Source organism: Triturus cristatus, chromosome 4_1, assembly GCF_964204655.1.
Source record: "Triturus cristatus chromosome 4_1, aTriCri1.1, whole genome shotgun sequence".
Lineage (NCBI taxonomy): Eukaryota > Metazoa > Chordata > Amphibia > Caudata > Salamandridae > Triturus > Triturus cristatus.
Genome location: NC_140585.1, coordinates 68,025,874 through 68,051,815, shown reverse-complemented (window position 1 = coordinate 68,051,815; position 25,942 = coordinate 68,025,874). Strand labels below are relative to the sequence as shown.

Here is a 25,942-nt window from a genome sequence, read left to right as displayed (position 1 = left end):
CAGTCTGCTGAAAGCACACATTCCTGTTAATGGTAGGTCAGACAAGTGATTGACTCTTGCCAGCCCTACAGGCCTTTCTGATTCCATCATGCAGCTAACTCTGATACTGATGTGCTTCCTGCAGACATACAACTGACTGTTTCTTGGTCATTCAGGTCTTTTAGGAGCAAGCCAAATCATTTCTTCAGCTTTAGTGGCTTACACCAGACCCCAACTTGTCACCAATTAGTACAGCCCTACATGACATTCACCCATAGCTCGACTTGAAAATTGCTATACTGCTATCCTTCGAGGTCTGCTCCAACCCTGCAGGCCTTTCATTGGTGAGCCTGCTATGCGACTGACACTGTCATCGCCTGTGTGCCAGACACTGGAAACTCAGAAATGTAATTGATTCTGCCACAGGAGCCTCACAATATCTCCGGCTGATCCACCTCTGGCTAGTAACAAGCATTTGCAATGCAATAGGTCTAGCATTTATGGGAGTTTGAGCTATTGGCATTGTAAATTGCATCCTCCTGAGGTGTGAGCCGGGAGAGACGCGGTACTGTATAACCTAAATTTGCGAAGTTTGCACAATCTGTTTTTAAGCTGTTTTTATTGTTGAATCTTTGGTCCACATTACTTTTATGGTAAAATAGCCGCTTTTGTGTATCTCCATACTAGTAAAGCGCATGATTGGTGGTTAGTGTTTGTGCCTCAGCTCATGCGCGCTGACACTGACACTACAGGCTGCTATTAGGGTGGCGAGCTGTGAACCAATCACGCTGCATCAGGGTCACTATTTGAAGAGCAGGCTGGCGCGAGCGCGCTCAACTGCATCCTCCTGAGGTGTGAGCCGGGAGAGACGCGGTACTGTATAACCTAAATTTGCGAAGTTTGCACAATCTGTTTTTAAGCTGTTTTTATTGTTGAATCTTTGGTCCACATTACTTTTATGGTAAAATAGCCGCTTTTGTGTATCTCCATACTAGTAAAGCGCATGATTGGTGGTTAGTGTTTGTGCCTCAGCTCATGCGCGCTGACACTGACACTACAGGCTGCTATTAGGGTGGCGAGCTGTGAACCAATCACGCTGCATCAGGGTCACTATTTGAAGAGCAGGCTGGCGCGAGCGCGCTCAACTGCATCCTCCTGAGGTGTGAGCCGGGAGAGACGCGGTACTGTATAACCTAAATTTGCGAAGTTTGCACAATCTGTTTTTAAGCTGTTTTTATTGTTGAATCTTTGGTCCACATTACTTTTATGGTAAAATAGCCGCTTTTGTGTATCTCCATACTAGTAAAGCGCATGATTGGTGGTAAGTGTTTGTGCCTCAGCTCATGCGCGCTGACACTGACACTACAGGCTGCTAATTAGGGTGGCGAGCTGTGAACCAATCACGCTGCATCAGGGTCACTATTTGAAGAGCAGGCTGGCGCGCCGCTGGTGCGCCAAAGGCGCGCCTAAGGCAAGCCCGTCTGCGCCCGTCCGCGCTCGTTTCGCGCTCAGCGCCAGCCATGCTGTCGTTAGCTCCCCCCAGGTGAGAAAGTCGTGGTCTAAAGAGCAGCTGCTTGCCTACTCTCACTCGGATTGCCTTGAACCTTTATGCTTTAAACCTGACAAGATGTATGCAAAAGGAAGAGGGCGTGATGAGTTTCGTTGTGGGTCCTGTCAGTTTGCTCTGAATAAGCCTCCCAGGAAGGAAGTCACGAGCCCTGATACACCCAAGGAACTGCCTTGTTGTAATTCCCCCGATAATTCCAGCTATGGACTGCAGATCAGGGCAGGTTTGATCAACTGCAGATCCCTCCCTAAACATGCTGAAGAAATCTGGTTGCTGTTACAAATGCATGATTGGGACCTGCTGTTTGTAACAGAAACCTGGTTGAGAGAGGGTTCTAACCCTGATATTTGCCTAGCTATTCCTATGGGCTATAAGATAGTTAGGGTTAACAGGGCTGAGAATAGACTTGGGGGGGGCCTTGCCATTATTTTGAGGGATGGCTGGGAAATTTCTTATAAAAAAGTCGAGGGCATGGGGCCTATAGAGGTTATATCCTTCTATGTTAAGTTCTCCAGTACTTCCTCAATGGCTGGACTTTTGGTCTATAGACCCCCTAACACCGTGGCCACCCATTGGGTGTCACTGTTTGACTGTATTGCAAATCTTTCTGTACGATATACAAACTTTACCGTGCTTGGAGATTTTAATGTTCATATGGATAATGCGAATTGCTCTCTATCCATTCAATTAGGAGATGCTTTAAAAAGTTTAAACCTGATGCAAAAAGTACTATCTCCAACTCATGCAGCTGGCCATATTTTGGACCTTCTTTTTACTAATGACCCAGCCATCAAGGTGGAAGAGCCTCTACCTGTAATTTGGTCAGACCACTTGCTGGTCACTTTTAGGATAAGCCGGAAGCTCCGTGACAGCGTTAGTGGATTGGTCACTGAGATTAGGAGAAACTGGAGGAAGGTTACGCTTGAATCTATGGGGGATGAATAATTCAATACCTCCCTAGAACTATCTGGGAATCCTAACGTTGATACCTCCCTTTTTGATTCATGGCTCAATCTAGCACTTGATAAATTAGCTCTGATTAGAGCATGTAAGGTGTCTAGGAGCAAACCATCAGCTCCCTGGTTCACTACGGAGCTTCGCTGCGAAAAAAGTTATTGCAAAAGGCTCGAGCGAGCATGGAGAAAGAACTATGAATTCTCAGCTAAAATTATATATAAGGCAGCACTAAAAAAATTCCATACGCTGAAACGTAAGGTTATGAGAGATTTTATGGCAAAACAAATTAGGGAGGCTGACAACTCCCCCAGGGAGATCTTTAGGATAGTAGAGGGCTTTATGAAGCCCCAGATCCTAAAAAGCAGGATTTCACCTTCCCTGGCTCTTTGCGAGGAACTTGCTACATTCTTTCATGAAAAAATTCTGACTATCTACTATACCTTCCCGGCGACAGAAATGCAGGATTTGGCAATTGTCAATTCTCCAGACAACTGGTCTACCTTTCACCGATTCGAGAAGGAAGCTTCTCTGAAGGAATTGCTGAAAGTGAAATCAGGGTCTCCTCTTGACCCCTGTCCGGCCAGAATTTTTTAACTATTAGCGCCTATTCTCAACGACACCTTGAATCTTCTCTGGAATACGTCTTTGGAAACCGGAATCTTCCCGTCTGACTGGAAAAAAGCCTTTGTTCAGCCTATCCTAAAGAAAGAGGATGCCGACCCAGCGGAGCTAAACATTTTTAGACCTATATCACTACTGCCAGCCCCTGCTAAAATTTTAGAAAAGGAAGTCCAGAGGCAACTCTCAAACTTCCTTGAATCTAACAATCATCTGCATGACTCCCAGTCAGGCTTTAGGGCAGGATATAGCACCGAGACAGCTCTCCTAGAGGTCGCAGAGTCGATTCGTGAAACCCTTGACCTTGGAAACTGTGCTATGCTGGTATTGCTGGATCTATCTGCCGCGTTTGACACGGTCTCCCATAACATCCTCCTGACTAGGCTACATAGTTTAGGAGTGACGGGGACCGTGCTGCGCTGGTTTCAGTCTTTTCTGGAGGATAGGTCACAACAGGTGTTTCTACATCCTCATGTTTCCGGATCAAAGTCTTTGTCACAGGGGGTGCCACAGGGTTCGGCACTCAGCCCCTCACTTTTCAATGTGTATCTCGCTCCTCTGGCGGCAATTGTGGAAAAATGGGGTGTGCGTGTTGTCTTGTATGCAGTTGACAAACAACTTGTTTTTTCATTTAAAGAACAAAGCGAGTCAGCTTTTACTAACTTCAGGCAATGTCTTTTAAATATCTCGTCTTGGATGACAGACAGTTGCCTAAAATTAAATACAGATAAAACTGAGTTTTTATTTTTTAATCAACCGATCCCTCCTAGTACTGAGTTATGGTGGCCAGCTGAGCTAAATCCGCCTCCAAAACCAGTAACCTCAGCAAGGAATTTGGGTTTCAGGTTTGACTCGCAGCTCACAAGTAAGGCACAAATTATGCATGTCTCCTCTCAATGTGTTTGGAGATTTAAAGCACTTCGTAGATTTCTTCACTTCCTACCTATGGAATGTAGGAAGTCAGTGGTCTATGCTCTAATTACGTCTCAACTTGACTATGCGAACAGCCTGTATTTAGGCATCCCGGACTATTTGATGAGGAGACTGCAGCGTATATAAAATTCAGCAGCTAGGCTCATTAGAAATGTGCCTCTACGTTATCATATCACTCCTCATTTGCGTAGCCTGCATTGGCTCCCTGTAAGGAAAAGAGTCCAGTTCAAAGCACTCGTGCTGGCCCATAAAGCAACAAGGGGAGTAGGCCCTCTATATTTAAAACGAAGGCTTCAGAAATATCATCAAGCAAGAACATTGAGATCAAACAGCTGCAATCTTTTGGTCACCCCGCGTTTTAGGAAGGCAAGGATGGGTGGACGCGCTTTTTCCACTAAAACAGCCTTGCTCTGGAATACTCTGCCAAATGACCTTCGCCAGCTAGAGACGGAACTTTCTTTCAGAAAGGCTCCGAAAACCTGGCTGTTTGGATTACCTTAAAGACTCTGGTATATGCTGCTTAACCCTCCCTTGTCTCGCTTCTCTCTTGATGGATGCCAGCGCCGGGACACTTCCGTTGGAAGTAGCTGCGCGCTCTATAAATATTAATAATAATAATAAATAACAATGCCTTTTATTTATGTCTAGTTTTTAAACAGATAAATAAAAGGCACTGTCATTTACAATGTCAATAGCTTAAACTATTGCAAATGCAAGACCTTTCGCATTGCAAATGCACCCTATAAAAAGAAAAAAAAGCGTTAGGAGAGAGGGTGTCCTGCCTGCAAAAGCAGGCAGGACAAAGCTATTTGAGGAAATGGTGCTCAGAGGCTGTAACTAAAGCCTACCAAGCAACAACACACATAACAGGGGGTGTCGCCATGGGAGGTTACACAATGAGACATGGCGGTACAAGAAGGGACTACTAAACCTTTTGATCAATTGACAGCCACAGTTTACAGTGGACAATGACACAAGCCAATGAAAAATGTAGGTGGAGAGTGGGCGGAGCTTCAAGTCTCTACCTAACTACAGCATGCCTAGCGCATGCGTTGCCCAGGCTCAACCTAAAAAATCCCTATTCACATCAACCATGCTGCCCTCTTGAACCCTTGGTCTCAGACAGCAGCTCGGCAGGTGTCACGAATTTCAAATCCGCATCCAAGGAAACACAGGAAACACTGAATGACTGTTTTCAGCAATAGCTGATTGAAAAAAGCAAGATAGCCAGAGCAGCAGGAGTGGGGGGGAGGGGAATCACGTCAGGAGCAAAGGAAGGGCACTTGAATCAAGTGAAGTTGAATCAATCTGTGCTTGGTCCCAGCTCCACAGAAAGGATTGAAGTGTTGTTTGGCCTGCACTTATTCAAACCTATTTTTTTCACCCACTGTGCTACTCTAGACAGAGACTATTCCTTCTGCAACTCAATACGGACTGGCCGTGCTCCTGATGGGGCATATGTACAGCCCATCCTGACTTGCCAGGAAAGGCTCCCACTAGAAGGGAGAAGAGGCAACACCAGACCGGTTCAGTATTGTTAGGCCTCATCACTGTGGTATGGCTTGGATCCTGTTACACAGTGAGCAAACCTCTGTAAACTGCAAAGGGTCTGCACTAAAATAACATGGATAACCCTGTGATGTTTATTACTTATAATTTAAGAGTTTGTTTCACTTCATGGATTTCTGCAGGGATTACTTTTCCCCCAGGATATAGTTTTAAGAGTAGAGTCTGTTTTCGCTACGTGATGCGATACTTGAAAGACACACTTACCATTATTTACTTTTTTACATTTATAAATGTGAGATTTCCCCTGATGAAGGACTGTAGAGTCTGAAATGCACAGGGGGCCTAAAGGGAATGTGAGATTTCCCATGATGAAGGACTGTAGAGTCTGAAATGCACAGGGGGCCTAAAGGGAATATGTCACAAAGAAATGAATCACACATGATTTATCTTCATATGCTTTACGTATCATGAAAAGAAATAATGAGACTATCAATGAATACCCCAAACCTATAACTTGATGATTTATTAACAATACATTTTTTCTACTGTTTGAACAAAGAGAGTGAGACAAACTTGCTTGAAACTTAACATCAAGAGACGGACAGACGTCACAATAGTGCACAAGCGGACCACCCCTCTTCCAAGGGTGTAGCTGATTTGTAAATACTACCAATGACCACATGGTCTGGTGTCACAACCATGGAGGAGCACCGCGAGGGGGTGTCTGCTCCAACAGCAGGCTCCAATTCAGGTCTAGTGGCCAGTGGTCAGCTAGGAACTTCTAGGAAAAGGCTCCTGCAGTGTGTTGTCTCCTTGTGGCCACAAACGAGGTCAGCCAACAAACCCTTGGAGCACACTTCTTTGTCCTGGTACAAGAGGGAGCAGGTCCAATCCTTCAGGGCTCCTCTCAGGTCACAGACAGATGGTCCAGTCCTAATCTGATCTTCCACAGGTCCAGGAAATGTTCTGAAGTGGTTACCTGGAGGTACCGAATGTATCCACATAAAACACAGCCACAGACGTCTTGTAGGACAAAAGCAGAGTCCTTCGGGAACCAGCCAGTGGATCCACACAACTTGTCTTGGCTTCCTGTCTGCCCCCTTTCAAGTGTGGCCCAACTGAACCCAGCAGACCTGTCAAGCAAGATCTGACACTCAAGCAGCATTTGTTGCTCTAGTTGCAAAAAGGATGCTCACAGTCCCCTTCCTGCATACTCTGTGGTATAAAATATGTAGAGTGCTGCCTTTTACTGAACATAAGATAAAAACAGTGCAGTGTGTATATCCTGTGTGTGTGTGTGGCTGGCTTCTCTACGCATGTGATATAACAGTGCAGTGTATAGTGTCTGTGTACCGGCAGTCTCTGACATATTGTGCCTATAATGCAATGTTTGCAGCCTTTGCATGTGGCTGCCACACTAAGCGTCCACTGTGTACTGTTTTCTGTGCCTCTGTTAAGTTCACTGTGTGTCTCCTGTCCTTCCTGTCTATTTTGTATTTCACTTTAGGATGCCTTTCCCTGAAATTTTGTATTTCTCCACTTATCTCATCACCCACGCCGACTTTTCTTTTATTTCCCCACTTTCTTTCTGTATCTGCCTACTGACCCCCCCTCTCTGGCATGCCACGTCTCTTTGCCGTTCCTTATCGTTGCCTCCTCTGGATGTCCCTTTAGTTCAGTGTTTAGTTTGTGAAATATAAAAGTGCCAAGGTCCCTCGTCAAGAGGCCACTGTAGCTTCCACTGCCCCTACCAATACTGCTACCAACCATCAATCTGCGACAAGTGTGACCATTCAGCAGGGGCGGCTCCTCCATTAGAACGGAGGAGCGTAGTCCCACTGACATGTCCCCAGAAAAGCCCAAAAGACGAAAAATAAAATAGTAATGAAGTTAGTTAGCAGCAGGGAGGACTGGTGGACTGCCAGTGCATAGTTCAAAATGTGCATATCTCTTTGACCGGCTGTCTAGCAATGGCCAATCAGACATGCACATTTTAAACCTCTCTAACCCAGCTAGGTTAGAGAAAGCACTGGCCTCCAGTGCTCTTGAGAGAGCTAGGCCACTCCCTCTAATCCTGGGGCTTCTCTCATGCTGGTTACCAGCATGAGAGCAGACCCAGGATTGGTTAGGGGGAATTTGTTGAAGCCCGCGAGCCTGGAGGAGAGAGAGAACAAGGACTGGAGCAGGATGTCATGCAGCACGCCAGGTAAGTGGTTATCTCTTTTATTTACAGTTGCCACGTACTTTGCATACAAGCACCCACCCACCACCCATTTGCCTGCCACCCACTCTTCCTAGATGCCAGCCGCAATCATTGCCATTTAGACTATTCTAGGCCCCCAAAGCTATAAGAAGTGCTTGTGTGGCTGGTATTTGTAATTTTTAATGTATATGGAATTAATAAACAAGTGTTTTTGTGCTCATCTATAAATTAGGCAAACAGCACCGCATGTCGCATACTGTCATAAGCACCAGTGCTGACATTTAGGTGCCGGTGCCGAGCACCGGAAACCACTGGCTCAAAATAAGCACTGCTTTGGTTTCTCTCCTTTCTCTCTGTACCACACCCGCTCAGCAGCCCCCACGGCTTGCCTCACTAAACCCTCTCAGCAGCGCTCTCTGCTTCCCTCTCTACACTACACCCACTCAGAATCCCCCTCGGCCTCCCTCTCTACACGACACCCTCTCAGCATCTTCCTCAGTCTCCCTCTCTGCACTGCATCCTCTCAGTATCCTCCTCGGCACCCCTTCAGCCTTCTTCTCTGAACTACACCCTCTCAGCATCCTTCCCGGTCCTCCCTCTCTACACTACACCCTCACAGCCTCCATCTGTACACTACACCCTCTGAGCAGCCCCTACGACCCTCTCTACATTACACCCTCTCAGCCTCCATCGATACACTACACTCTCTCAGCACCCCCCTCAGACTCCCTCTTTACACTACACACTCTCAGCCTCCATCTGTACCCTAAACCCTCAGAGCACCCCCCTCGGCCTCCCTCTCTGCACTACACTCTCTCAGCACCCCGTCGGCCTCCCTGTCTGCACTACACCCTAACAGCACCCCGTCGGCCTCCCTGTCTGCATTACACCCTCACAGTACCGCCACTGGACTCCCTCTCTGCACCCCCTCGGCCTCCACCTATACACTGCAACCTCTCAGTATCCTCCTCTGCCTCCATCTGCACATTACACCCTCCCAGCCTCCATCTATACACTGCACCCTCTCAATATCCTTCACAGCCTCCATCTGCACACCACACCCTCTCAGCCTCCATCTATACACTGCACCCTCTCAATATCCTCCTCGGCCTCCATCTGCACACTACACCCTCCCAGCCTCCATCTATACACTGCACCCTCTCAGTATCGTCCACGGCCTCCATCTGCACACTACACCCTCTCGGCCTCCATCCATACACTGCACCCTCTCACTATCCTCTCAGCCTCCATCTATACACTGCACCCTCTCAATATCCTTCACAGCCTCTATCTGCACACCACACCCTCTCGGCCTCCATCCATACACAGCACCCTCTCGCTATCCTCTCAGCCTCCATCTATACACTGCACCCTCTCAATATCCTTCACAGCCTCAATCTGCACACCACACCCTCTCGGCCTCCATCCATACACTGCACCCTCTCACTATCCTCTCAGCCTCCATCTATACACTGCACCCTCTCAATATCCTTCCAGCCTCCATCTGCACACCACACCCTCTCCGCCTCCATCCATACACTGCACCCTCTCACTATCCTCTCAGCCTCCATCTATACACTGCACCCTCTCAGTATCCTCCTCGGACTCCATCTGCACACTACACCCTCTCAGCCTCCATCTATACACTGCACCCTCTCAGTATCTGCCGCGGCCTCCATCTGCACACTACACCCTCTCGGCCTCCATCCATACACTGCACCCTCTCAGTATCCTCTTAGCCTCCACCTATACACTGAACCCTCTCAGTATCCTTCTCGGCCTTCATCTGCACACTACACCCATCCCAGCCTCCATCTGTACACTGCACCCTCTCAGTATCCTCCGTGGCCTCCATCTGCACACTTCACCCTCCCAGCCTCCATCTATACACTGCACCCTCTCTGTATCCTCCTCGGCGTCCACCTGCATGCTACACCCTCTCAGCCTCCATCTATACACTACACCCTCTCAGTATCCTCCTCAGCCTCCATCTGCACACTACACCCTCTCAGCCTCCATCTATACACTGCACCCTCTCAGAATCCATCGAAGCCTCCATCTGCACACTACACCCTCTCAGCCTCCATCTGTACACTGCACCCTCTCAGTGTCCTCCTCGGCCTCCATCTGCACACTACACCCTCTCAGCCTCCATCTATACACTGCACCCTCTCAGTATCCTCCTCGGCCTCCATCTGCACACTTCACCCTCCCAGCCTCCATCTATACAGTGCACCCACTCAGTAGCCTATTCGGCCTCCATCTGTACACTACACCCTCTCAGCCTCCATCTATACACTGCACAATCTCGGTATCCTCCGTGGTCTCCATCTGCACACTACACCCTCTCAGCCTCCATCTATACACTGCACAATCTCAGTATCCTCCGTGGTCTCCATCTGCACACTACACCCTCTCAGCCTCCATCTATACACTGCACAATCTCAGTATCCTCCGTGATCTCCATCTGCACATTTCACCCTCCCAGCCTCTATCTATACACTGCACTGTCTCAGTATCCTACGAAGCCTCCATCTGCACATTACACCCTCCCAGCCTCCATCTATACACTGCACCCTCTCAATATCCTCCACAGCCTCCATCTGCACACTACACCCTCTCAGCATCCATCCATACACTGCACCCTGTCAGTATCCTCTCAGCCTCCACCTATACACTGCACCCTCTCAGTATCCTCCGCGGCCTCCATCTGCACATTTCACCCTCTCAGCCTCCATCTATACACTTCATCCTCTCAGTATCCTCCTCGGCCTCCATCTGCACGCTACACCCTCTCAGCCTCCATCTATAAACTGCGCCCTCTCAGTATCCTCCTCGGCCTCCATCTGCACATTTCACCCTCTCAGCCTCCATCTATACACTGCGTCCTCTCAGTTTCCTCCGAAGCCTCCATCTGCACACTACACCCTCCCAGTCTCCATCTATACGCTGCACAATCTCAGTATCCTCCGTGGTCTCCATCTGCACACTACACCCTCTCAGCCTCCATCTATACACTGCACAATCTCAGTATCCTCCGTGGTCTCCATCTGCACATTTCACCCTCTCAGCCTCCATCTATACACTGCGTCCTCTCAGTATCCTCCGAAGCCTCCATCTGCACACTACACCCTCTCAGCCTCCATCTATACACTGCACAATCTCAGTATCCTCCGTGGTCTCCATCTGCACACTACACCCTCTCAGCCTCCATCTATACACTGCACAATCTCAGTATCCTCCGTGGTCTCCATCTGCACACTTCACCCTCTCAGCCTCCATCTATACACTGCACAATCTCAGTATCCTCCGTGATCTCCATCTGCACATTTCACCCTCCCAGCCTCCATCTATACACTGCACCCTCTCAGTATCCTCCGTGGTCTCCATCTGCACACTTCACCCTCCCAGCCTCCATCTATACACTGCACCCACTCAGTAGCCTCCTCGGCCTTCATCTGCACACTTCACCCTCCCAGCCTCCATCTATACACTGCACCCACTCAGTAGCCTCCTCGGCCTTCATCTGCACACTTCACCCTCCCAGCCTCCATCTATACACTGCACCCACTCAGTAGCCTCCTCGGCCTTCATCTGCACACTTCACCCTCCCAGCCTCCATCTATACACTGCACCCTCTCAGTATCCTCCTCGGCCTCTATATGCACACTACGCCCTCTCAGCCTCCATCTATACACTGCACAATCTCAGTATCCTCCGTGGTCTCCATCTGCACATTTCACCCTCTCAGCCTCCATCTATACATTGCACCCTCTCAGTATCCTCGGCCTCTATATGCACATTACACCCTCCCAGCCTCCATCTATACACTGCACCCTCTCAGTATCCTCCTCGGTCTTCATCTGCACACTACACCCTCTCAGCCTCCATCTATACACTGCACAATCTCAGTATCCTCCGTGATCTCCATCTGCACATTTCACCCTCCCAGCCTCCATCTGTACACTGCACCCTCTCAGTATCCTCCGCGGCCTCCATCTGCACATTTCACCCTCTCAGCCTCCATCTATACACTTCACCCTCTCAGTATCCTCCTCGGCCTCCATCTGCACGCTACATCCTCTCAGCCTCCATCTATACACTGCGCCCTCTCAGTATCCTCCTCGGCCTCCATCTGCACATTTCACCCTCTCAGCCTCCATCTATACACTTCACCCTCTCAGTATCCTCCTCGGCCTCCATCTGCACATTTCACCCTCTCAGCCTCCATCTATACACTTCACCCTCTCAGTATCCTCCTCGGCCTCCATCTGCACGCTACATCCTCTCAGCCTCCATCTATACACTGCGCCCTCTCAGTATCCTCCTCGGCCTCCATCTGCACATTTCACCCTCTCAGCCTCCATCTATACACTGCGTCCTCTCAGTATCCTCCGAAGCCTCCATCTGCACACTACACCCTCCCAGTCTCCATCTATACACTGCACAATCTCAGTATCCCCCGTGGTCTCCATCTGCACACTACACCCTCTCAACCTCCATCTATACACTGCACAATCTCAGTATCCTCCGTGATCTCCATCTGCACATTTCACCCTCCCAGCCTCCATCTATACACTGCACCCTCTCAGTATCCTCCGTGGTCTCCATCTGCACACTTCACCCTCCCAGCCTCCATCTATACACTGCACCCACTCAGTAGCCTCCTCGGCCTTCATCTGCACACTTCACCCTCCCAGCCTCCATCTATACACTGCACCCTCTCAGAATCCTCCTCGGCCTCTATATGCACACTACACCCTCTCAGCCTCCATCTATACACTGCACAATCTCAGTATCCTCCGTGGTCTCCATCTGCACATTTCACCCTCTCAGCCTCCATCTATACACTGCACCCTCTCAGTATCCTCGGCCTCTATATGCACACTACACCCTCCCAGCCTCCATCTATACACTGCACCCTCTCAGTATCCTCCGCGGCCTCCATCTGCACATTTCACCCTCTCAGCCTTCATCTATACACTTCACCCTCTCAGTATCCTCCTCGGCCTCCATCTGCACGCTACACCCTCTCAGCCTCCATCTATACACTGCGCCCTCTCAGTATCCTCCTCGGCCTCCATCTGCACATTTCACCCTCTCAGCCTCCATCTATACACTGCGTCCTCTCAGTATCCTCCGAAGCCTCCATCTGCACACTACACCCTCCCAGTCTCCATCTATACACTGCACCCTCTCAGTGTCCTCCTCGGCCTCCATCTGCACACTACACCCTCTCAGCCTCCATCTATACACTGCACAATCTCAGTATCCTCCGTGATCTCCATCTGCACATTTCACCCTCCCAGCCTCCATCTATACACTGCACCCTCTCAATATCCTCCACAGCCTCCATCTGCACACTACACCCTCTCAGCATCCATCCATACACTGCACCCTGTCAGTATCCTCTCAGCCTCCACCTATAAACTGCACCCTCTCAGTATCCTCCTCGGCCTCTATATGCACACTACACCCTCTCAGCCTCCATCTATACACTGCACAATCTCAGTATCCTCCGTGGTCTCCATCTGCACATTTCAGCCTCTCAGCCTCCATCTATACACTGCACCCTCTCAGTATCCTCGGCCTCTATATGCACACTACACCCTCCCAGCCTCCATCCATACACTGCACCCTCTCAGTATCCTCCTCGGTCTTCATCTGCACACTACACCCTCCCAAGCCTCCATCTATACACTGCACCCTCTCAGTATCCTCCTCGGCCTCCATCTGCACACTACACCCTCCCTCCCAGCCCTCCTCTTATCTCCTTCACCCTGTGACTGTCTCACCAGCCTTTTTTGGCGGAACCGGTTTCTGAAGCGCTGCCAGGGTGGCTGCGTGACTCAGGCAAGCAGGGCATCTGAGGGACGCCTCATGACTTCCCAGCCCCTGGAGAGTACATGCCCTCGTGTGGACTCTGACACGGACGAGAATAACGACAATGCTTGATTTATGTGGCGCCTAAGGCTGCTGGGTTGCTGCCTCGAAGCGCTGTCGTGCATAACTGTACACAAGCATCTCACGGGGGCACCGCATCGCCTGGAGACTACGCAACCGCGTGGACATGCAGAGATTATGCTGTTGCGATATCTGCTTTATATAGCGCGTTATACTGCAGTGTTGCGCTTTCGAAGCGCTACTACCAAGTTACCAAGTGGAATAAAAAAAGGAGGTCGTGCCTGAGGTAACACGGCAGGGACAGGGTGCAGCGCGTTCCGAGCTTATCTGAAATCCACAGCGTTGCCTCTCCTGCATCCCTTGATTCACCGAGGCGACCCCGCCCTGGCTTCCCCACAGCTTTCACAACACAAGTCTCGTGATGGGCCTGCAGGGCAATGACTGCTCTGGTGGGAGGGATGCACTGGGTACAAGGATGCAGAACGCGACTGGGGAGCTGAGCACGGTACCTTCCACCCCATGCGCCCATGTCCTCTATCCCATCAACAGGCTCTTTACCTCTTCTGCTCCTGCTGCCCCCACTGCTCCTCGGGCTCTCTCACATCACATGACCTCAGTCCATGTGACAGGCAGGGATCTCTCGCCCACAGAAGCTAAGAGAGTGCTTCTCGGACACCCCCATCCGACCGCTGATTGGCCGAGCTTTGGCACAGGGAAGAAATGTCAACATCCTCTCGCCTGCTGATGCACTTCAGATCTGCACTGCACACATGCAGACCCTACTCTGCCGCACGGAGCCCGGCTAATGCACCTCCCTCCTGCTCTTCCAGTACCGAGCCCCTGTCACAGGTCAGCTAATGCACCTCCCTCCTGCTCTTCCAGTACCGAGCACCTGTCACAGGTCAGCTAATGCACCGCCCTCCTGCTCTTCCAGTACCGTGCCCCTGATCCCCTGTCACAGGTCTGCTAATGCACCTCCCTCCGTGCTCTTCTAGTACCGAGCCCCTGTCACAGGTCTGCTAATGCACCTCCCTCCTGCTCTTCCAGTACCGAGCCCCTGTCACAGGTCTGCTAATGCACCTCCCTCCGTGCTCTTCTAGTACCGAGCCCCTGTCACAGGTCTGCTAATGCACCTTCCTCCGTGCTCTTCTGGTACCGAGCCCCTGTCACAGGTCTGCTAATGCACCTCCCTCCTGCTCTTCCAGTACCGAGCCCCTGTCACAGGTCTGCTAATGCACCTCCCTCCGTGCTCTTCTGGTACCGAGCCCCTGTCACAGGTCTGCTAATGCACCTCCCTCCTGCTCTTCCAGTACCGAGCCCCTGATCCCCTGTCACAGGTCTGCTAATGCACCTCCCTCCGTGCTCTTCTAGTACCGAGCCCCTGTCACAGGTCTGCTAATACACCTCCCCCCTGCTCTTCCAGTACCGAGCCCCTGTCACAGGTCTGCTAATGCACCTCCCTCCGTGCTCTTCTGGTACCGAGCCCCTGTCACAGGTCTGCAAATGCACCTCCCTCCTGCTCTTCCAGTACCGAGCCCCTGATCCCCTGTCACAGGTCTGCTAATGCACCTCCCTCCTGCTCTTCCAGTACCGAGACCCCGTCACAGGTCTGCTAATGCACCTCCCTCCGTGGTGTACCAGTACCGAGCCCCTGTCACAGGTCTGCTAATGCACCTCCCTCCTGGTCTTCCAGTACTGAGCCCCCGTCACAGGTCTGCTAATGCACCTCCAATAGTGCTGTTCCAGTACCGAGCACCTGTCACAGGTCAGCTAATGCACCTCCCTCCTGCTCTTCTAGTACCGAGCCCCTGTCACAGTTCTGCTAATGCACCTCCCTCCTGCTCTTCCAGTACTGAGCCCCCTGTCACAGGTCTGCTAATGCACCTTCCTCCTGCTCTTCCATTACCGAGCCCCCGTCACAGGTCTGCTAATGCACCCCCCTCCTGCTCTTCCAGTACTGAGCCCCAGTCACATAACAGCTAATGCACCTCCATCCTGCTCTTCCAGTCCCGAGCACCTGTCACAGGTCTGCTAATGCACCTCCATCAGTGCTGTTCCAGTACAGAGCCCCCGTCACATGTCAGCTAATGCACCTCCATCCGTGCTGTTCCATTACCGAGCCCCCGTCACAGGTCAGCTAATGCACCTCCCTCCTGCTCTTCCAGTACCGAGCCCCCGTCACAGGTCAGCTAATGCACCTCCCTCCTGCTCTTCCAGTACCGAGCCCCTGTCACAGGTCTGCTAGTGCACCTCCCTCCTGCTCTTCCAGTACCGAGCCCCTGTCACAGGTCAGCTAATGCACCTCCCTCCTGCTCTTCCAGTACCGAGCACCTGTCACAGGTCAGCTAATGCACCGCCCTCCTGCTCTTCCAGTACCGTGCCCCTGATCCCCTGTCACAGGTCTGCTAATGCACCTCCCTCCGTGCTCTTCTAGTACCGAGCCCCTGTCACAGGTCTGCTAATGCACCTCCCTCCTGCTCTTCCAGTACCGAGCCCCTGTCACAGGTCTGCTAATGCACCTCCCTCCGTGCTCTTCTAGTACCGAGCCCCTGTCACAGGTCTGCTAATGCACCTTCCTCCGTGCTCTTCTGGTACCGAGCCCCTGTCACAGGTCTGCTAATGCACCTCCCTCCTGCTCTTCCAGTACCGAGCCCCTGATCCCCTGTCACAGGTCTGCTAATGCACCTCCCTCCGTGCTCTTCTAGTACCGAGCCCCTGTCACAGGTCTGCTAATATACCTCCCCCCTGCTCTTCCAGTACCGAGCCCCTGTCACAGGTCTGCTAATGCACCTCCCTCCGTGCTCTTCTGGTACCGAGCCCCTGTCACAGGTCTGCTAATATACCTCCCCCCTGCTCTTCCAGTACCGAGCCCCTGTCACAGGTCTGCTAATGCACCTCCCTCCGTGCTCTTCTGGTACCGAGCCCCTGTCACAGGTCTGCAAATGCACCTCCCTCCTGCTCTTCCAGTACCGAGCCCCTGATCCCCTGTCACAGGTCTGCTAATGCACCTCCCTCCTGCTCTTCCAGTACCGAGACCCCGTCACAGGTCTGCTAATGCACCTCCCTCCGTGGTGTACCAGTACCGAGCCCCTGTCACAGGTCTGCTAATGCACCTCCCTCCTGGTCTTCCAGTACTGAGCCCCCGTCACAGGTCTGCTAATGCACCTCCAATAGTGCTGTTCCAGTACCGAGCACCTGTCACAGGTCAGCTAATGCACCTCCCTCCTGCTCTTCTAGTACCGAGCCCCTGTCACAGTTCTGCTAATGCACCTCCCTCCTGCTCTTCCAGTACTGAGCCCCCTGTCACAGGTCTGCTAATGCACCTTCCTCCTGCTCTTCCATTACCGAGCCCCCGTCACAGGTCTGCTAATGCACCCCCCTCCTGCTCTTCCAGTACTGAGCCCCAGTCACATAACAGCTAATGCACCTCCATCCTGCTCTTCCAGTCCCGAGCACCTGTCACAGGTCTGCTAATGCACCTCCCTCCGTGCTCTTCTGGTACCGAGCCCCTGTCACAGGTCTGCAAATGCACCTCCCTCCTGCTCTTCCAGTACCGAGCCCCTGATCCCCTGTCACAGGTCTGCTAATGCACCTCCCTCCTGCTCTTCCAGTACCGAGACCCCGTCACAGGTCTGCTAATGCACCTCCCTCCGTGGTGTACCAGTACCGAGCCCCTGTCACAGGTCTGCTAATGCACCTCCCTCCTGGTCTTCCAGTACCGAGCCCCTGATCCCCTGTCACAGGTCTGCTAATGCACCTCCCTCCGTGCTCTTCTAGTACCGAGCCCCTGTCACAGGTCTGCTAATATACCTCCCCCCTGCTCTTCCAGTACCGAGCCCCTGTCACAGGTCTGCTAATGCACCTCCCTCCGTGCTCTTCTGGTACCGAGCCCCTGTCACAGGTCTGCTAATATACCTCCCCCCTGCTCTTCCAGTACCGAGCCCCTGTCACAGGTCTGCTAATGCACCTCCCTCCGTGCTCTTCTGGTACCGAGCCCCTGTCACAGGTCTGCAAATGCACCTCCCTCCTGCTCTTCCAGTACCGAGCCCCTGATCCCCTGTCACAGGTCTGCTAATGCACCTCCCTCCTGCTCTTCCAGTACCGAGACCCCGTCACAGGTCTGCTAATGCACCTCCCTCCGTGGTGTACCAGTACCGAGCCCCTGTCACAGGTCTGCTAATGCACCTCCCTCCTGGTCTTCCAGTACTGAGCCCCCGTCACAGGTCTGCTAATGCACCTCCAATAGTGCTGTTCCAGTACCGAGCACCTGTCACAGGTCAGCTAATGCACCTCCCTCCTGCTCTTCTAGTACCGAGCCCCTGTCACAGTTCTGCTAATGCACCTCCCTCCTGCTCTTCCAGTACTGAGCCCCCTGTCACAGGTCTGCTAATGCACCTTCCTCCTGCTCTTCCATTACCGAGCCCCCGTCACAGGTCTGCTAATGCACCCCCCTCCTGCTCTTCCAGTACTGAGCCCCAGTCACATAACAGCTAATGCACCTCCATCCTGCTCTTCCAGTCCCGAGCACCTGTCACAGGTCTGCTAATGCACCTCCATCAGTGCTGTTCCAGTACAGAGCCCCCGTCACATGTCAGCTAATGCACCTCCATCCGTGCTGTTCCATTACCGAGCCCCCGTCACAGGTCAGCTAATGCACCTCCCTCCTGCTCTTCCAGTACCGAGCCCCCGTCACAGGTCAGCTAATGCACCTCCCTCCTGCTCTTCCAGTACCGAGCCCCTGTCACAGGTCTGCTAGTGCACCTCCCTCCTGCTCTTCCAGTACTGAGCCCCCGTCACAGGTCTGCTAATGCACCTCCCTCCTGCTCTTCCAGTACCGAGCCCCCATCACAGGTCAGCTAATGCACCTCCCTCCTGCTCTTCCAGTACTGAGCCCCCATCACAGGTCTGCTAATGCACCTCCATCAATGCTGTTCCAATACAGAGCCCCCGTCACAGGTCTGCTAATGCACCTTCCTCCGTGCTGTTCCAGTACAGAGCACCTGTCACATGTCAGCTAATGCACCTCCATCCGTGCTGTTCCATTACCGAGCCCCCGTCACAGGTCAGCTAATGCACCTCCCTCCTGCTCTTCCAGTACCGAGCCACTGTCACAGGTCTGCTAGTGCACCTCCCTCCTGCTCTTCCAGTACCGAGCCCCTGTCACAGGTCTGCTAATGCACCTCCCTCCTGCTCTTCCAGTACCGAGCCCCCGTCACAGGTCTGCTAATGCACCTACCTCCTACTCTTCCAGTACCGAGCCCCCGTCACAGGTCTGCTAATGCACCTCCCTCCTGCTCTTCCAGTACCGAGCCCCCATCACAGGTCAGCTAATGCACCTCCCTCCTGCTCTTCCAGTACTGAGCCCCCATCACAGGTCTGCTAATGCACCTCCATCCGTGCTGTTCCAGTACCGAGCTACCGTTACAGGTCTGCTAATGCACCACCATCAGTGCTGTTCCATTACCGAGCCCCCGTCACAGGTCTGCTAATGCACCTCCCTCCTGCTCTTCCAGTACCGAGCCCCTGTCACAGGTCTGCTGATGCACCTCCCTCCTGCTCTTCCAGTACCGAGCCCCCGTCACAGGTCTGCTAATGCACCCCCCTCCTGCTCTCCCAGTACTGAGCCCCCGTCACATAACAGCTAATGCACCTCCATTCTGCTCTTCCAGTCCCGAGCCCCTGTCACAGGTCTGCTAATGCACCTCCATCAGTGCTGTTCCAGTACAGAGCCCCCGTCACAGGTCTGCTAATGCACCTTCCTCCATGCTGTTCCAGTACAGAGCCCCTGTCACATGTCAGCTAATGCACCTCCCTCCTGCTCTTCCAGTACCGAGCCCCCGTCACAGGTCTGCTAATGCACCCCACTCCTGCTCTTCCAGTACTGAGCCCCCGTCACATGTCAGCTAACGCACCTCCCTCCTGCTCTTCCAGTACTGAGCCCCCATCACAGGTCTGCTAATGCACCTCTCACAGGTCTGCTAATGCACCTTCCTCCGTGCTGTTCCAGTACAGAGCACCTGTCATATGTCAGGTAATGCACCTCCATCCGTGCTGTTCCAGTACTGAGCCCCCGTCACAGGTCTGCTAATGCACCTCCCTCCTGCTCTTTCAGTACCAAGCCCCCATCACAGGTCAACTAATGTACCTTACTCCACGCTGTTCCATTACCGAGCCCCTGTCACAGGTCAGCTAATGTACCTCCCTCCTGCTCTTCCAATACCGAGCCCCCGTCACAGGTCTGCTAATGCACCCCCCTTCGTGCTGTTCCAGTACCGAGCCCCTGTCACAGGTCAGCTAATGCACCTCCCTCCTGCTCTTCCAGTACTGAGCCCCCGTCACAGGTCTGCTAATGCACCTCCCTCCTGCTCTTCCAGTACCGAGCCCCCGTCACAGGTCTGCTAATGCACCCCCCCTCCGCGCTGTTCCACTACCGAGCCCCTGTCACAGGTCAGCTAATGCACCTCCCTCCTGCTCTTCCAGTACCGAGCCCCCATCACAGGTCAGCTAATGCACCTTCCTCCATGCTGTTCCAGTACCGAAGCCCTGTCACAGGTCAGCTAATGCACCTCCCTCCTGCTCTTCCAGTACCGAGCCCCCGTCACAGGTCTGCTAATGCACCTCCATCTGTGCTGTTCCAGTACCGAGCTCCCGTCACAGGTCTGCTAATGCACCTCCCTCCTGCTCTTCCAGTACCGAGCCCACGTCACAGGTCTGCTAATGCACCTCCCTCCTGCTCTTCCAGTACGGAGCCCCTGTCACAGGTCTGCTAATGCACCTCCCTCCTGCTCTTCCAGTACGGAGCCCCCGTCACAGGTCTGCTAATGCACCTCTGTTGGACCCGGCCTCGTGGCGTGGTCCTGGCCCCCTTTTCAGGCCGACCGGGGACCTCTTCACCCTTCGGGGCCCCCCCTGGATTGTACACATCTACCCGCACCAGCCAACGTGACCCGGCTTCCCCCGGCTGCGGCCCCAGCGAAACCCCGACATCGAGGCACCAAGATCCGGCCAGGGGGCCCCACGTGGCCAATCCCCGATCCCGGAGGAGGGGAGTTTCGATGGGACCCCCAACCGTCCCCCAACGCCTGGGTGCGATCGCTCTCCGGCCTCCCTGGGCACTGGCGCCTCTCCCGCTGGGCGTCTGGCCTCTCCCAGCCCGGCCTCTCCGCCCCCCGGACGCAAGGGTCCGGACATCAAAGGGCTCCAGACCGATATCTGGGGCGAACCCGCACCAGGACAGCAGTTGTATCCTGGAGTCGAGAGCCCTGCTGATCGGATCGCGGCTGACCCTACGGAGAAAAGACTCTTGCCTGGAACTGTACCTCGAGCCCTGCTGACTGCGTCGCGGCTCCACCTTGCTGAGAATAAGATCCTCACCCCGGGGCCCTGCTGACGCCGTCGCGGCCCAACCTCGCTGAACTACCATCGGAGCCCTGCTGACCTCGTCGCGGCTCGACCTAGAGGAACTACCATCGGAGCCCTGCTGACTTCATCGCGGCTCGACCTCTTCGAGCCGCCCTTGTGTCCGGCACCCGACGCTCCGACTCCCGGAGTCCTTCCCCGCTTGAGACTTAATACCTGGGCGCAGGGTACCCCCGTACCAGGCTGGTACTGAGACTGTCCCGCTACCCCGTCCCCCCAAAGACATTGAGACTCTTTTCGGATCCCTCGATCCACCTGTACATATTGCCAAAGAAACCTACGATAAATTACCGATAAAAATATATGAGAACTGATACCGGTGTCAAGTCCTGTGTGGTGGTGTTACTGGGCTAGTACGATCATAGGGAAAGGACCTCTCCTAGGAGGCTCCTCAGCGGCGCTCGGCTACTTCCTTGCAGTAAGGAGGCCCACTGGGTGGTCCCGCCGACTCCCCAGAGGTCCGCCTTCCAACAACCTCCCTCCTGCCCTTCCAGTACAGAGCCCCCGTCACAGGTCTGCTAATGCACCCCCCTCCTGCTCTTCCAGTACTGAGCCCCCGTCACATGTCAGCTAATGCACCTCCCTCCTGCTCTTCCAGTACCGAGCCCCCGTCACAGGTCTGCTAATGCACCTCCAATAGTGCTGTTCCAGTACCGAGCACCTGTCACAGGTCAGCTAATGCACCTCCCTCCTGCTCTTCCAGTACTGAGCCCCCGTCACAGGTCAACTAATGTACCTTACTCCACGCTGTTCCATTACCGAGCCCCTGTCACAGGTCAGCTAATGCACCTTCCTCCTGCTCTTCCAGTACCGAACCTCCGTCACAGGTCTGCTAATGCACCTCCCTCCTGTTCTTCCAGTACCGAACCCCCGTCACAGGTCTGCTAATGCACCTCCCTCCTGCTCTTCCAGTACCGAGCCCCCGTCACAGGTCTGCTAATGCACCCCCCTCCTGCTCTTCCAGTACCGAGCCCCTGTCACAGGTCTGCTAATGCACCTCCCTCCGTGCTCTTCTAGTACCGAGCCCCTGTCACAGGTCTGCTAATGCACCTCCCTCCGTGCTCTTCTGGTACCGAGCCCCTGTCACAGGTCAGCTAATGCACCTCCCTCCTGCTCTTCCAGTACCGAACCTCCATCACAGGTCTGCTAATGCACCTCCCTCCTGCTCTTCCAGTACCGAGCCCCCGTCACAGGTCTGCTAATGCACCTCCCTCCTGCTCTTCCAGTACCGAGCCCCCGTCACAGGTCTGCTAATGCACCCCACTCCTGCTCTTCCAGTACTGAGCCCCCGTCACATGCCAGCTAATGCACCTCCATCCTGCTCTTCCAGTACTGATCCCCTGTCAAAGGTCTGCTAATGCACCTCCATCAGTGCTGTTCCAGTACAGAGCCCCTGTCACATGTCAGCTAATGCACCTCCATCCGTTCTGTTCCAGTACTGAGCCCCCGTCACAGGTCTGCTAATGCACCTCCCTCCTGCTCTTCCAGTATCGAGCCCCCGTCACAGGTCAACTAATGTACCTCACTCCACGCTGTTCCACTACCGAGCCCCTGTCACAGGTCAGCTAATGCACCTCCCTCCTGGTCTTCCAGTACCGAGCCCCCATCACAGGTCAGCTAATGCACCTTCCTCCATGCTGTTCCAGTACCGAAGCCCTGTCACAGGTCACCTAATGCACCTAACTCCTGCTCTTCCAGTACCGAGCCCCCGTCACAGGTCAGCTAATGCACCTTCCTCCATGCTGTTCCAGTACCGAGCCACTGTCACAGGTCAGCTAATGCACCTCCCTCCTGCTCTTCCAGTACCGAGCCCCCGTCACAGGTCTGCTAATGCACCTCCATCCGTGCTGTTCCAGTACCGAGCTCCGGTCACAGGTCTGCTAATGCGCCTTGTTGGACCTGTCAGCCTTAGGGTAGTCTCCCCATTTATTTTTGATCGTGCCTCATTTTTTCCACCCTCATTTTTGATGTTGGACTTAGGTCTCTGGGCGCCTTTTCATTGCCAACCAGTGTTAAGGTGCAGGTGCTCCCTTCTCCCAAGATGGCTACCACAGACCCCTGTTACTGCGGAGTGGTCTTTCATAGTAGCACCCTAGCTGCCAGGAGCTGGCTGGAACCCCACAACAATATTGCGACACCAGCCCGCCTTTTTTGTTCCATAGGTAGTATGGGGAAGCTCCTGGAATGTGCTGGAACCTTCTAGAAGGGAGGTGTGGTTTTTACTTTTGCTGCCTTGGCTAGATGTCACCTGACCTAGGGATACATAAGTGAGGGAGGGAACTTTTTCCAGTTAGTTGGCCAGTTGGGGTGAAGCAGAGCTGGAGAATCCACGCAGGAGTGTAGGCGGTAGGGCCAAGCCAGGGACTTATGCCTCTGAGAGTGAGAGGATTTAGGTGCTGCCTCTTAAGTGAGTGAGGGATCCTGTGAAACCCACTGATCTTGCCCAGCAGTAGGAGGACCCAGGGAACCTCTGCCCAGCCTGACTAGGAAGGACCTAGTCGCCAACTCATCCCCTACCCCCCAAGGAACAGAACCCCAAGGGCGCCAGTATTATCTGCGCCACAAAGACTGACTTTTGAAACTGCAGAAGTACCATTCTGAAACTTCATGCCAAGCTGACTCTTGTAACGTCGTGAAATGACTGATTGCCTGACTGCTGGGGATCGACCAGGTGCTGGCGCTGTGTTTCCTGCGCTGCCAGACCTGACCTGTGACCCCCGGTGCTAATCTGCTGTCGAGCGCGGAGCTGACCGAGCTCCCGCTTAATTTGTGACCCCCCCGGGTGCCAGGACCCGCAACGCGATCACCGCCGCGGCCCGTGGGCCTCAGGGAAGTGTCAGTGTCAAGTCGGAGCCCGCGGAGAAGCCCGGGGCCCCGCCGCTGCCGTCGCAACGTCCGAAGGAAGAGCGAGTGTCCGGGATTGTCCCGCGCCGTTGCGCGCATCGGAAGGAGGACCCGGAGCGGAACCGAGCGACGAGATCAAGGTAACTCCCCGGGGGCTGGGAGGTAGCGCGGCCGTGTGGCGGCCTGAGACTCGCCCCCCCTGCTCCCCGGGAGTCGTGGGAAGGCCCGGTGCGCCCCCTGCCAGGTGGGAACGACACCGCATGCAGGAACTGTGACTTTCCCCCCTCCGTGGGATTTCCCGCCGTAATTGTGAGTCTCCCCTCCGTGGGATTACCCTCTCCTGGGGACTGCCGTTCGCAGGACTCAACAGTGCTCAAAGCGTTCTATGTCCCCGTAGCGCTGAACGTTCAATTGTACTCAACAGTGCTCAATGCGTTCTATGTCCTCGCAGCGCTGATCGTTCAATTGTATTCAACAGTGCTCCATGCGTTCTATGTGGGAGTAGCGCTGATCGTCCAATTGTATTTATCAATGCTCAATGCGTTCTATGTTAGAGTAGCGCTGATCGCTCAAGTGTAGTTACCAGTGCTCCATGCGTTCTATGTTAGCGTAGCGCTGATCGCTCAAGTGTAGTTACCAGTGCTCAATGCGTTCTATGTTAGAGCAACGCTGATCGTTCCATTGTATTCAACAGTGCTCAATGCGTTCTATGTCTCAGTAACGCTAATCATTCCTGTGTATTCACCAACCCACAAGCGCTCCTTTCGCCAGTGAAGGTCCCAAGTGCAAGGCGCTTACTGTGCCCACCACGTTTATGCTCAGGGTGCTAAGCAGGCATTATACGACCGCAAGTTATGCTCATGTGCCTTTGTTTCTTCGTAGACACCCGTAGCGCCACGTGTGCAGGCCCCGGCCCACAGCACTAGGGAGGTTCATACTGCAGGGGTTGCGGAGGTAACAGTACTGAGAGGCTGTAATGCACATGTTAAAGCGTACAGGTAATGAACAACTGCAATGCACATGTTGAAGGGTACAGGTCAGGAACAACTGTAATGCACATGTTAAAGTGTACAGGTAATGAGAAACTGTAATGCAAATGTGAATGTGTATAAGCTAAGATACATTGCCCTCCAAGATCACCACGTGTGATCCTTTGATTAGATAAAACTTGATTAATTTGCATTCACCTTATTGTGTGGCGTCCATTATTGTGTGCGTTTACTGCTTCAGAGGATGCGTGTGTTGTATGGTCGCTTAACACACAGGCCTTTGGGTGCCCAGCCGCTCGTGTCACGTTACCCCCTTAGGGCCTGGAGACCCCAGGTCTTACATTGTTGGCGAGCGGTGGGATTTTAGGACCTGTGACCATACAGCACCCTTCCGTGAAGCGGAGGGCGCCACAATTAAACGCCTATTGTTTTTCTCCAAAAAGCTCTGAAACCATTGATTGCTGTGTATATTGATTCCACTGTCCAGGCTGAGTGTGTGAAAGAATCCTGGTTAGCTGGTTACTGTCACCCATATCCTAGGAATTTCTTCCTTAGTATCTAGGTCCCCACCTGTCACAATGGATTTCCGGTTAGCTGACCTCGAGGGGTACACTGTAAAGCAACTGAGAGAGTTCGGGCAGGGGATGGGGGTGCCTGGGGTGCGGAAGGCCAAAGGACCGGAACTCCGTACCGCCATTAGGGCATGGGTAGAGGCCCACCCAGAAGGGAGAGAGGATGAGGGACAGGAGGCGCCAGATGCACTTCAGGAGGAGAGCGCCCAGGAAGTACTAGACATATTAAATGTAGATGGGTCTGAAAATGTGCCCCCAGGGAGACGTTCTGGGGCCAGTAGTAGGACAGGGTCTAGAAAGAGCGCGTCTCCAGAGGAGTACGAGGACAGAAGGGAAGAGAGGCAGTTAAAATGGGAGCTGGCTAAATTGGAGCATGAAAGAGAAAGAGAGAGAGAGAACAAGAAATGGGCAATGGAGGAGAAGAAGCTGGCGCACGAGCTTCAGCTAA

At 53.2% G+C, this 25,942-nt stretch overlaps 1 protein-coding gene across 10 annotated transcripts in view; it reads right to left on the bottom strand.

Annotated features, from left to right (window-relative positions):
* Positions 1-25,942, bottom strand: part of LOC146839543 (aldehyde dehydrogenase family 3 member B1-like) — a 571,254-nt gene that overhangs the window by 521,393 nt on the left and 23,919 nt on the right. The window contains exon 1 of one of the 10 annotated variants that reach the window (XM_085651603.1): positions 14,229-14,357. The exons of 8 other annotated variants lie outside the window; for them this stretch is intronic. The gene's annotated coding sequence lies outside the window, so the exon portion shown is untranslated. Of the gene's footprint in view, positions 1-14,228; positions 14,358-25,942 lie in introns of those variants that run through there. One more of the 10 variants, XM_085651600.1, reaches the window with a different exon arrangement.